General features: G+C 46.2%; 1 non-coding gene across 1 annotated transcript; it reads left to right on the plus strand.

Annotated features, from left to right (window-relative positions):
- The first annotated feature begins 3,674 nt into the window (after positions 1–3,674).
- On the plus strand, positions 3,675–3,861 carry LOC119434455 (U2 spliceosomal RNA). The gene has a single exon (XR_005188611.1). It is a non-coding gene; the product is annotated as a U2 spliceosomal RNA (small nuclear RNA).
- The last annotated feature ends 6,946 nt before the right edge of the window (positions 3,862–10,807 follow it).

Genomic DNA, 10,807 nt, shown 5'->3' on the forward strand with positions numbered 1-10,807 from the left:
GCGCGAGGGACGCGCTCTTTCACGGGGAGTGAACGCACGGCGGAGAACAAACGCGCGTTCTGCGCCGTGCTCGCTTAAGGGCTGCAGAAGTAGGCGTCTCTGTTCTCCTTCACAATCACCATGTATGTAGAGCAAACGCGCCTTCTTCCGACGAGCGAGAGGCCGTGGGGGAGGGGGAGGGAAGGGAGGCGACGTTTAGCTGCGGCACGCAGTGCCTATTTATATCAGAGGCTCCGGCAACAGTCACCAACGCCGCACGCATTTTGAGCGAACGCGGGCAAAACGCCGATGGCGTCGACAACAGTTCAGCGTGTTGCCGATGCTGCTGCATGTCCAAGTTTATACAGCTGATAAAGCTAATATCATTACTCCGTATAGCTCTCTACAAGTTTGCTATCGCAATTGATGCTTCGCCTTTCAGGTGAAACTGCGACAACTTTTTTGAGTGTTATTCTTTTTTCGCTGGGTCATTGTCATTTTAGGCGGCTGTTCCATGACCTACATGACACCCATGTCATGACATTCTTGTCCTATCATTTATGTTCGTCATGCACTCTAGTTCTACTATGCCAATTTTGGTACCTACCAAGTTAACGAAACGACCATGAGAGCACCAAGTCGTAGGAGGCCATTTCATGACCTGCATGACGCGCATGTCATGATACTCATGTCATGACCTGTCATCTATGTTCGTCATACACTCTTGTCATATTATGCCGATTTGGGTACGTACCAAGTTAACGAAACGACCATGAGAGCAGCAAGACATATGCAGCTAGATAGATAATGTCAAAGCGGCAAATGTTCGGCAAGAAATGCTTCGCATTTAAAATCTGGCATTCGGGATGTGGTGGCGGATGGTTTGAATGTGCTTGTGAATGCTCTTGTTTACATATTGTCTTCAGTGTCGTGAATTGAGATTTGGTGCTGGATTCTCTTCTTGCGTTTTCTATCGGGCCCTATCTCTTGATCCGATGATGGTCGTCGCTTTAGTAGCTTCTTAAGACTGACTCTTATGTCTACCATACAAAGTTAAATTAGTTGTTTCTTCGGGTCAAGCGTTAAATAGTTCGTGAATGTCATTTTCTTGTAGCGTAACCAGTTCCGTAAATGAAAGTTTTCCAAGTGTCAATATCGTAATGTTCATTGGTTAGTTGATAGAACTTTAGACGACATAAACGATTTGGTTGGCTAACTGATGGAAACCCACTTTTCTTTATGAGGGAACTGATGGATGATCTACCATATGAAGTGTAAATGGATCACACCACCTTTTTGTATTATATCTATAGTTTATAAGTCTTATTGTTAGAATAGCAGTCAAAAATCATTACGGCATACTGCATTACAGGTAATATATTAGTGCTCCCACAATCAGGCAGCTATGCCCGGATCATCAGAACATGAAAGGCTTGCAGATTAGCATAATTATCTTAGAAGATAGAGTTCTGAGCTTATCTTATATAATACATTTCTCTCCATGCTCTCCTGGAAGTGCGGCCTTCAAAGGTGATAAGAGCTGCTGCTGAATTCTACTTCGCTTAGTGCGGTCTATGACTTATCTCATTTAAACAGAAGTTTTTGGCAGGTAAACTCATGTTTCTATCTGTTTGTTATTACGCGACTCATATAGACCTATTTTGCGATTGTAACCCACGAACAGTATTTCTAGCGCTGAATAATATACAGCGCTATATTAAGTCACATTACAAATTTGGACACCTTTTTAAGGAACGTGATCGTTTGCTGGCATCTTTTCTAACGAAAAAAGCGTTTAAAAGTGGTCCTAAGCGTTAAATGCGTTATAGATAAATGTTTAGAGCATAATGTGAGTAAAGTGCACAGGAATCAGCCTTTGAAACACCGAAATAAACAAAAAAAAGCAGTATAAGCCCAAAAGTTTTCAGGTATAGTGGTTATTATAACAAGTGGAAAAGCATCTAAGCAAGCTTCAGTGGAAGTATTTTCATTTTCTATAGCAAGGAATCTTATGTCATAAAGTGTGATGGGTAATTCTTGTTTCAGTGTTATCTGCATGACTATATCATAAAAATACTGCGTCCCAACAGCCTAAGAAAATATGGTTGATTATTTTGGCCTTGTGACTATCTCGGCAATCTGTCGGTGGAACAATCTTTTCTATTGTCACCATGGATTCACAGCCAACGTTTCTGTGTGCAAATGAAAGAAAAAAAAAACGTCTTTGTAGATGCTTTCACAGGCATTCTTTCAACCCTTTCAGAACGTCTTCATGACCACCTGTGAAGTATAATGATCTATAAACTGGCACTGGCAGCATCGTTTTTACTAGGTCCTCATAAAGATTTCTTCTTGACAATGGGCTTAAGTATTTAATGAAGAAATGCACTTTTAACACACAAAGAGCTGCCACTACTTCTTTTAAGTAACCACGAGCATGACCATAGCCAGCTGTTGTCAATGGAACAACCAATTCTGGAATTTCTCCAGAAAGTATCATTTGCATAATAGTTCTAAAAAAATCAATAGTTCGATCTGTTTGGAAAATAAATGGTGGTGCCAGGTGCAGACGCCTGACCCACTAGGCAATACATTATTGAACGTGTTGTTAAACTTAGAGAAGCATATAACTTCCAAGAGGAGAGACCAGAATGGCTGCTTTTGTTGAATGATCTTGCAAACTTAAAGCCCTATTAGTACTATTCAGCCTGAGCTGTGCTGGACTGTCATCGATTTGTGCGCTTAATTTCTGACTCTAATGCTTCAGTTGTACTGAGATGACAAAAGTAAGAAAGTGTTACACGTTTGTAAAACGTGAAGGCGAAATCCTGCCAGCTGTGCAAGAAGACGACTACGAATGCGCGAGCAGTGGCATGAGTGCGTCTGCAATCAGGCACGTACTAGGCACACCTTTAGTGAGCCACAACCATGGAGCATTTCCTCTCACATCTTACGGTATCTGGTTCCTTCGTTTCAAAAAGACAATCACTAATAGACCATATGATTTGTTTATGTTATGAGGAATCTATTCATTATAGAGAAGCAGCATGATGGATAGACATGCCGAGCCACCTCGCTTGACAGGGTCTGTCTTTCTAGAAGGAGCTGCTAAAGTGCCTAGTGTTATTGCAACCTTTCATCCCGTTCCTTAGTGGATTTCGTGTATGGACGGTTGTATTTGCTTGCCCGATTTTTAAAGTTGTATAAAGGTAACGTAACTATTTTTCGCGTGAAACTACTCATAATTTGATGCAATAAAGGAAAAAAATTCAGTGCCATTCCACTCAGTGGAGGTGGATGACCAGCGAAGCGGTGTGTATAGTGATTTACCGTTGCTCCGGTGAAATGTTCCAAGTTTGTGGGATCGGGGCCACATGGATGGTTCGCATTTCTTTTCGCCTCGCCGTCCTGGCAGGCAGCACGCTTACGCTTGGCGTCCGCGGCCCGCTCATCGTCGGTGGTCTCCTTCCGCCGCCGCCACGCCCATTTCCTCTTCTGTACAGCCGTCATTCTTGGTATAGGCACACTGTTCTTCTTGAGACCGTACAACGCGCGTCCTGCCCATTTCACAGTCACAGCAGAACTGAGGAAAGGAGCCTACGTAAAGCATCACGTCAGGAGACAGAAGACACAGAGATTGGTAGGCACTAGTTTCTATACGCGGAATGACGTACACGTGTATGGTGCGAACGCAGACATGGCCGACGCCGGTCAAAGTGTAACGTACCTGTTCTTATCAGCTTAATATCTCATACGGATTGTATTTTGACCCAAGATATTAAACACATTTTTGCAAGTAGGCAGAGTGCTTGAAGCCTGCTTCACCTCCGCCACGGGTCGGCCCGGTATTGCACTATATTCGGGATTTTTGGTCTACGGACATCGATCCGCTGGAAGCTAGCCATATACAGCTTTCCTGTAAAAGAAAAAGAGCAGAAAAAGAAGAGCAGCCGTGGCTTCAGGGAAGCGTGCTCGTCTCGCATCGCGGAGACCCGGGCTCCATTCCCACCCAGACCGAAATGTACTAAATTTTCTTTTCAAAGCCACTAATTTACTTTGTTTACAGGAGCCTCCCTGAGAAATGTGACGTCAATACGAGCATTTTCAGACGTGTTTTCACTCTTCACGGCGTCGGCCATTTTTCGTCACGGTGCAGTCACCTTGGTTTCACCAAGAAAGGAGTTTCACCAAGAAAGTGACCTTGGTTTCACCAAGGTAACTGCAAGGTTACTGCAAAATCGGAGGTGGCTTCTTTAATCGTCCGTGGTAGCATCTCTAATTCCCACGCTGTGGTTGCGGGTACGATTCCCCCCCCCCCCCCCCCCTTTTTTTTTTTGCTTTTCGTTCTTCTTGCTTTTTTCCTTACCTCCGTTTTTTTTCGGCAGTTTCTCTGACGTAGCGAACACCTTTCCGCCATTTAGATCTGATAATGGCTAATTACAGCAAACAGGCCGTCCTCACTACCGCTCGACAGCCCGAGCTAATGCATCGTCAGGTTATGCTGATGCGTATGTAGTACGTTTATTGCGCTGTTTCTGCACTAAATTTATTCCGTTGTTATTATAGTGCTCTATAGCGGTCATGTAAAAATGCCTTAATAAACTTACTTAAACACATGACCTGACGGTCCGATGCGTGTGACAGTCTGGCAGAAGTGAGGACGCTCTGATCTTGTCATCTTAATTTCTCAGATGTAAGTAGCGAAAAAAAAATAAAGTAAGGAAGTGGCATAAGGGTGGTATCATGGGTGTAAAATGCTGAAGGAACGCTTTTACACCCACAAGTGTGTAAAGCGTTTTCAGTGCAGTACCACTGCGCCGGCTCCTGACGACGCTTACAAATAAATTTGACTAAGGGGGCCCAGCAGTGGTTAGAGTAGTATATTTCCTCAGAAAGAAATCTCAAAAGTGGTTATTGTGCAGGCCACAGTTGAGACTGGCCAATATTTTCTGCCATATGCGCAGCCTAAAACCGCATTGGCTTGGCTCAGGCATGCTATATATTCAGATATCGTGTACACGCGGGACACGGCACCGAATGACGAGCGACTTTGACGGCCCGCTAGTCGCGTGTGACTTTTCCAACCCGGATGTGCTGTTTCATATGGTGTGGCTCTTGAGCGGAAAGTGTACAGTTGACGTCAGCCAATCATTACAGACCGGTCATTGGAACGCACGTCTTCGTATAGGGTGCGTGTGCCGTGACGCTATAGCATTGGTTGCTCAATCTCGCACACTCTTTCGCTCTCCAGGGCATGCCTCGTAGTGAGACTTTTAAGTGAGAAATTAAGTCATACTTTGCGCTAGTGCTCTTTGCCATAGTGAGTGCCACTTTGGCGGTGCGCTGCTAGACGAGAAAAGAAAGTGTCATTTGGAAATAATGACTGGGTCGATTGGTAAGTCAGCTAGCGCATTATATGTTTGTTATTTTAGCCGATATTTGAAAAGTACCAGAACACCATCAATTGCACCGAGCGAAGACCAGACGACATTACAACCAACCATCGAGCTGCGCTCAAGTCCTGACAGTGAGCGAAGCGCCGGTGCACTAAAAAAGACACGGATTTCGTTGGCAGAGAGGAAGAATGGCTGTTTTCATAGCAGGTATGCTTAGAACATTTTGATAAAAAAATTGGTTAAAGGATTAGCTCGGACCTTTCAATGAGATTTCATTTATATATGGAGCACTGCCATCGAGGCTACGCACTTAGACAGCCAAGTGAGTTCGACGGTCGCACTCGTAGGCAAGTACGAGTGTGACTTTCCGTGTGACAGCCTGCGATTCACACTACTGGCGACGTGCACTCGCTCAACGTGACATTAAATTTGACCGTCTGACATGGGTACACATAGAACTCCAGTGCCAGATTATTGCAGGCGGCCGAAGCACGAGGCAACGTAAAAGCTCGCAGGCTGGCGTCAAAACTATCGCGCGGTCCGCGTCCCGAAAACGCGCCACGCTGTTTGTTATTCAGACCTGACATAACTTCGTGGCCTGACAGGATAAGCGTTCGACGCGCCTTGTATTACTGAATTCTGTGTTCAATAGCGAACATACGTTTGTACGGACAAGTATGCCGGAAACCGTGTGCTGAATTCACAAAGCCTTTCGTTGTAGAGTGGTCTTTGCCATTTGCCGATAGCTTTCGCTAATAGGGACATTTAGAAATGGCGCACCGAAGCTTCGTTGCGTATACCGAAAGCCCCATGCCCTGCTTGCGTTCTTTATTACTCCTTTTGCATTCTTTCGACGTCTCCGCTGCTCCATTGATAATGTCATCGATCTGATCACTTACGCCCAACAGCAAAAGAGATTAAAACGGCAATCTGTCGCTATGTTTCTCGACATAAAAGGAGCTTATGAAAATGTTGCTCATGATGCCATACTTGATGCTCTTGAATTGGTTGGTCTTGGTGGCCGAGTGTATACCGGTGGACCCATAACTACTTACACATGAGGTTCTTATAGCGTAAGGGTGTCTTCTGAATACAGGCCCGTAGTTTTGAACAATTATTTTTTTTCGAGCTTCGTCATTGGCTCGCGCGAAGCCCCGTCCACGCTCTATCACTAGTTTTTGTCGCTCAGCGGCACGGATGATAGGAAATGAACAGGGGCGAACTTAAAAAGTATTTTTATTGCTGGCCATTGGTGCACCATGCAAGTGCACCAAGTGGCGCCACAGTGCGATCTGACAGCTAAAGTGGGTGTCATAGGTGCTTACAGAAAAGTTCATCTCGACGAAAGTAAAACGTTCCGGTGATGAATGTAAATAACTCCCTCCGCAAGAAAGCCACGAGGAGCCTGTGAGGTGAAAGTCGTCGAGTTGCCGCGACATTAGGCCTATAAAGCGTTAGTGGCTTCGCCCTGCATCAACAGAAGGACGGATTGAAATGACCGAGCACGTAGAGTATACATAAAGTGAACTAGGACATTATAGTTTCAACGCGCGCGAGCATTAAATTGTTTATTTGAAAGCCGGAGCAGACGATAAAACCGTGACGCAGGCCAGCACTGTTAATGAATTTGCTCATCGTGCCATATAAGCTTCGACCAACAGATGCTGACGCACAGATTAGCTTGCAAGAACACGTCATATATGTATAGGGATCAGCGTAGGCTAAAATCGTAGTGCACTCGTCAACCGGGCTCGGAACGGTGAGAATTTGCGTACTTGAGGAGATCAGCGCAAACTGCGCATATTCCAGCTCATCTCGCAATGCATATACGATATTGTAGGACAATCAAATGTTTTCCGAAGAAACATTTATCATGACTTTCCCGCCTTTGAAGTTAACGCTCCTCAGAGATGACCCTAAAGTAAACAATAATTGACCAGTGACCAGTGAACGATAACAAGCAGAAAGGATAAGTATTTAAATGGCGAATAAATAAATAAATAAATAAATAAATAAATAAATAAATAAATAAATAAATAAATAAATAAATAAATAAATAAATAAATAAATAAATAAATAAATAAATCCGTGACAAAACTATCCCGTCAGCAGCCGTGCAGCGTCATGGAAAACGGTTGGATTCGGAGACGACCAAAAGTCTCGCGGCAGTGTCCTATAGAGAGATTTACGATTCAAAGCTCTCGCGCGTCGAATCTATACGCTTTCACGAGGAATGCGCACAGTAAGCTGCTGGGAACGCTTTGATCTTGATAAGGGGAAAAGCTTTCCTCACTCCCGGGCCACTGCGCTGCTACCGCATACACTTTACTCGCGTGGCTCGCGAATCAGCTCCGATGCCATCGCCGAAGCTATAACACGCACAATCGCACGAAAAGCAACGAAGGCTTTCTCCCGGCCCTGCAGCCGTACGGGGAGAGTCTGCAATCGTTTCCTAATGGTCCCAAGGCACGCGAGTTCTTACGAGCGGCCTACTCCGCGAGACTCCCGAAGCCGTTACGTTCCAGTCTCCTTAATGCAGCAGCTGCTATTGCGTTATTCCGAGCGTCGCGTCGCATCAGCAAAGGCGGCGGTGGCGGAGCAAGCTGTGCGGGCGCGTCGTCGCTGCCCGCATGGCCCTCCGCTCTACCGGCGCGTGGTCCGTACGCCTTTGCGTGCGTGTTTTCGCCCAGTATACTGCGCTAGCGAAAGGCCCGAATCGCGGAAGCCTCCCCACTAGGCGCGTCCTTTTGCTCTTACCGCTCGACGTGACCTGAAGACCGAGGCAAGAGAGAAAGAGAAACACGCGTACGGCAGGCAACTGATGCTGCGAGGAAAGTGTGGAAGGAGAATAGGGGAGAGTACTACGCGCATTTTCTGAGTGGACCGCGGGAGCGTCTCTATACGACCGCGACCAGCACGAAGCGGCCGAGTTGTGCAGCGCGGCGGCTAATACGACCCCGCCGAGAGCCCGTGTTGCGTGTTTGGAACGTGGTCGGCTGGGAGGTGTGTGTGTGTGGTGGGTGGGTAGGGCTGGCCATGCATAACACATGAGCGAGGTGCTGAAGCCCGGCGCTTGCCCCGCGCGCGCGACATAAGGCCGCCCGATGTGTGTTTTCGGGGTGGAGGTGCTCCCATCGCGCGATGCGAATGTGAGCTCGCGCGTGTCCTGGCTGTTTGTCTGTCGATGTGCGTGCACGTACCGCAAGAGAGCACCTCATCTGCCCCTCTCTCTTTCTCTCTCTCTCTCTTTGCACACTCGCACCCCTTTGTCGGATCGATGCAACACGACGGTGGCAGCCAGCAACGCTTTTCTCGACTTCGTTATTTCATCCCTGGCCGCAACTGACGGCGTTCCGCACTCGCTCGTGCCGGCGCGCGTCTGTGCGTGCGTGCGTACCTCGGTGTTCGTGGGAAAGCAAGCGGAAAGCGAGGCTAAAGTGAAATTATGTCGCCCCGCGGCGGCGGCAGCAGCGGCGAGCAACAGAAAAAGGCGAAAACGAGTTCCGCGTCGTGGGATCGACCCGACGAAGCGAACAAAAGGTGCCCCGTGTCCGCCCCCCCCCCTTCCCCTCTTCCCTATTTTTCCCCCCTTCTATTTCGCTCGCTGTGTAGTCCGTGTTAGAGACCGGCGGAGTTTCGATTCTACTCGACAGCCGGCGCAGCCCTTTCCATTTCGAATTCTCCTCCACCAGACGCCCATTTCTGCCCTACAACCATGTCTCCTGCTATTTCCCGCACAACTTTATATTGCTCGAAAGAAAGGTGTTAGGCTTTGAAACAGGAAAGATGTAAAAGGTGTAACTTCGAGGTTACCGCTCAAAGCGCGCATTCTAAATGAGCTGTTACGTTGACAGGATAATGGAAGCAGGCTTTAGGATGTGATTATACGGGCACCTCCTTGAAAGCGATCGCGCAGTTCGACTTGAGTAGTGAGAATTGTGGCCTGTATTCGAGGCTCTCGGTGAGGCGTAGTTACCACGCACCCAACTTACTTTCTTCGAACGTATACTGAAATTCAGCGAGAGCAACCAGCTCTTGTATTTTCATTCCTTTTTAGAGTTGGGTTTTACCAAAAGAAGGAGGGTTGCCGCTGTTCTACGAAAAAAAAAAAAGAGCAATTAGAGGCTGTGAATTGAGCCGAAGGAAGGGGTGAAGGAAACGACCCGAGAGAATAAAATAGAACAGAAAAAAGGAGAAATAACGTTGCACATTTATCGCCAGCTGCTGTCGCTCGATACGAAGGAAAGTTTAGAAGCGATGAGTTCGACATATCAAACGAAAGGGGTGAGCAGCAAGTGTCGCTCTGTTCAAAGTTTCGGATCGATTTGAGGCTCATGATACTGAAAGCGGTGATTAGAGGTGACTGCAAGGAGCACTTACGTGGTAACTATCATAGAAGAGACTGGGAGGATGCACCGTTAACAAAAACACGTAAGCTAAAGGACGCCCTCCCGTGCAAGCATTTTTCTTTAGTACAAACTGATGTCTGAAGGTGAGATGTTCTGTGTATTAACGGACAGCAGTCAGAGCACTCGACGTAACTCGACGCACCCTTTTGATGTTTGAAGTTAACTTGAAGCTGACTGTACACAGTGTGGATTTATCGTGGTGTGTGTGTGTGTGTGTGTGTGTGTGTGTGTGTGTGTGTGTGTGTGTGGTGTGTGTGTGTGTGTGTGTGTGTGTGTGTGTGTGTGTGTATGTATGTATGTATGTATGTATGTATGTATGTATGTATGTATGTATGTATGTATGTATGTATGTATGTATGTATGTATGTATGTATGTATGTATGTATGTATGTATGTATGTATGTATGTATGTATGTATGTATGTATGTATGTATGTATGTATGTATGTATGTATGTATGTATGTATGTATGTATGTATGTATGTATGTATGTATTTATTCCTTTTTCTCGAACTGTTTGTGACACAGTTCAAATTACTGTGGATATTTTTGCGTAGTAATGTTGCGCTGACGCACAAAAAAAAAAGAATGAGAAAGAGTTTGACGTGTTCAATCACGTTAGTCTCTTTATCAGTTTCTGTCGACTTTAGTACGAAAGCCTCTCCAAGCAATCTCCAACTACCCATGTGTTGAGTTAGCTGGCTCCGTCTCATACCTGCATATTTAACATTTTCATCGCTCTATTAGCGCTCTGCCGTTTTCGACTGCGTTTCGCTTCCCTTGGTACCCGTACTCTTAGTCTAATGCACCACTGGTGGTGTAACAGTATGTAATAACAAGTAGTAGACCACTGGAATCACACGCCCAACTGCACTTCTACTAATCCGAACTAGACCATCAGCCACACTCTTTCGCTCTCTAATCCACGCCATCGTCTTCCTGTGTCACAGCGTTACGGCAATCAGTTTTCGTTCCATTGATCGTCAGCCTGTCTAAAGTTTCTACAGAATATGCCGCTTCTGCG

Source organism: Dermacentor silvarum, unplaced genomic scaffold (assembly GCF_013339745.2).
Source record: "Dermacentor silvarum isolate Dsil-2018 unplaced genomic scaffold, BIME_Dsil_1.4 Seq1081, whole genome shotgun sequence".
NCBI lineage: Eukaryota > Metazoa > Arthropoda > Arachnida > Ixodida > Ixodidae > Dermacentor > Dermacentor silvarum.